This window comes from Condylura cristata, unplaced genomic scaffold (genome assembly GCF_000260355.1).
Source record: "Condylura cristata isolate star-nosed mole 26May11 unplaced genomic scaffold, ConCri1.0 scaffold00012, whole genome shotgun sequence".
Taxonomy (NCBI): Eukaryota; Metazoa; Chordata; class Mammalia; order Eulipotyphla; family Talpidae; genus Condylura; species Condylura cristata.
The window spans coordinates 56137876-56140651 of NW_004567113.1; positions in this window are offsets into that span (position 1 = coordinate 56137876).

A 2776-nucleotide genomic window follows, 5' to 3' on the forward strand; every position below is an offset into this window, starting at 1 on the left:
GTGTGTGTGTGTGTGTGTGTGTCGGGCCTGCAGCCTCTGCTCCCAGCCCCAGACTGCTTCCTCGCCTGCACAGTGGCATGCTGCTCCCGCCCCTGGATGGCCCACACCGGGAGGGCTGGGTGTGAGGAGCGGCTTGGCCCGGAGGGCAGCGCCCCGCGGCCTTGCTCACGCGCTGGGAGAGGCAGCGGTGGCCCTGCGTGGCCCGTGCTGCGGGTCTGCCCAGGGCTCAAGCGCACAGAGCTCCACCTTGCCAGTGCTGGGTGTCCCGCTTCATAAACACTGCGAGAATGTTCTGTCAGCTGATGTGGTACCAGAGAGACATAAGGGGAGAAACAGAAATGGCCGAGAACAGTGAGGCCCCATTGACGCCCTGGGCCCTGAGCGTGGCCTCACGGCATCACCGGGGCTTCTGTGAGACCTAGCTCGCAGGTGCCACCCCCGGGTACTCTGAACCCGCCGAGCCGGCCCAGAAGCTGCGCTTACCAGGCGCGCCCGGCAGCTGCAGGCGGCCAAGACTTCAGGACGCCGTATGTGCTAGGGGCCGCCCTCTTGCAGCTCGGGGCCAGGGGCCGCATGTGTGGGTCTTGCCGGCGGCCGTGGACTCGGGCACAGAGGCGGGGTGGGGTGCGGAGACGGCACGGTCGGGGGCGGCCCTCAGCTTGTGAGCTGGCCGTCTCGGCCCTGCGGCCCTTGCGCTGATACCCCGGCTTTGAGTCATGGCACGGGACAGCTGGGGCTCCCCGGCCCTGTCCCACATCGGAGCTCCGCACCGTCAGGGAGAGCCGTGAGCAGCCGGCCGGTCCTGGCAGCTCGGACGGGCGTCGGGGGAGCCACGCCGCGCGCTCTGATCACCTCGCTCTGGATCTCAGCTCTCGCCAGCCTCCGGCGTCAGGTGCCCTCTGATCGCTCCTCGGGCTCTGTCCAGCCGTCCTGGCCTCGGCTCCCTCTCCTGAGCAGCTTTCTGTCGGGTCCTGAGCCCGCATGTTGTCTCGGAGGTCGCCCGCCAGCATCGGCGCCCCTCTGCCCCTTTGTCCACCACCCTCCCGGCCCGTGGACTGGCGACCTCGGAGGTCACGCCTGTGCGGCTCTGGGCACCCCGCAGCCCTCCAGGAAGGCTGACGGCGTTTCTGTTGGCGAGCCGGGCCGCGGTCCGTGCAGCCTCCGCCACCGCTTCCCAGGCCGAGGCCCTTAAGCTGGTTCTCTTTGCTCTGCCCCCACTGCCTCGCAGTCTCCCTCATGGTCACGCTCTGGGTGAGTCTGTCGGGCAGTCAGGTCTGAGCAGCAGAGGGAGTGGTGAGGCCCAGAGCAGGCCGGGAGAGATGTGTGTGGCATCCTCTTTCCTGTGAGGCGCCTCAGGGGCTCTGGTCATTCCGGAGCGAGGAAAGGATTCTTTTTAAAGGATGTATTCCTTTCTTATTCTGCGCACAAGAGTCGGGGTGTAGGCCAGAGGTGGGGGAGATGAGAGGACTCCCCAGAGACAGTGGGAAGCAGAACAAGCAGATCAGAACAGGTGGATCCACTGAAACCCACTGCTGAGGGGGCAGCGGGGAGCCCGGAGTGGTCTGCCGCGCCCTGTGAGTCACTCCCAGGCTGGAGATCGAACTCACACTGAAGCGGTTGCATCTAGCCTACAAGGTGCTGTGCTTTAACCCCTTGTGACACCAGGGAGGGCCCAAAAAGATCGTTTAAAGAAAAGATGAAGTAAAGAGTAAAAGTATGTAATTTGGTAGGCTGGAGAGGGGCCCAGGGCTGCAGATTTGGGGGGACACTTTAGAGCAGCTTGTGACTTTTTGGGACATAGCACCACGTGCCCGGACTGAGGAGCGCAGACGGGATGAGGTTAAGCAGAAAGCCGAGGTCCTGCGGGTCTTCCCCGCCGCTGCTGGCGGCTGGGTGGCAGCGGGTGGCAGCCAGAGGCTTTCAGTGCCCCGGCCGGATGCTATCACGTGAGCAAAGTGGTTGTGCTAGATGACTGTGTCGGCCTGTGCGCCCTGGAATGTCTTGGATGGGATTTCAGGTGAGAGAGTCAGTCATCCCTCACCGCTGGGTGCTGAGCCTCGGGGTGCTCAGGAAACGCCCAGGCGGCATGAGGGCAGGGAGACCAAGCGGGGCAGGGCGCGGCTGGCGGCAGGCGTCCGCAGACGCGTGGCCGGGCCTTTGGGAAGGGGCTAAGCCCCGGGCGGCAAGCGGGCCAGCGCAGGGCGAGGGCAGAGAGCCGCGCGGAGCTTGGGCGGGCCGCGGGGCCGCTGCCCGACGGAGGGTCCTGCCTCGGGGACAGCAGCTGGCGGGGACCAGTGTCAGAGCCCGCCTGCTACACCGGCTCGTCAGCCCGGCGCTTTCCACCAGCCGGATGCGGGGCACACGCAGGGGCGGTGTTAGCGTGGACAGCGCACTGGGAGCAGCTCGCAGGCTGCCTGAGCAGTGGCCCCAGACTCGGGGAGCATGCACGACCCCTTCCTCTGCTCTCCACACACCCAGGCTGCAAGCTGTCTCGTGGCAGCGGCAGTAAAACTCACAGGAAGGGGAACTAAGTAAGTGATCTCGTTCGCAGAGACGGGCAGGCCCCGATGCCCTCCTGCCCCCCGCGTGGCCCTGTGGACACAGCATGGCAGTGTGTGGCCGGAGAACCAGGACGCACGGGCATGCTGGACAGAGGATGCTTGGGCGTGACCTGGAGGAAGTTCTGAGCTCCCCCAAGGACTGAACGCATGAATCGGACCCTAAAATGAATACTTAGACTTAGGGGTGGGGCTGTGGGGCGGGCCGGCGTGGGGGC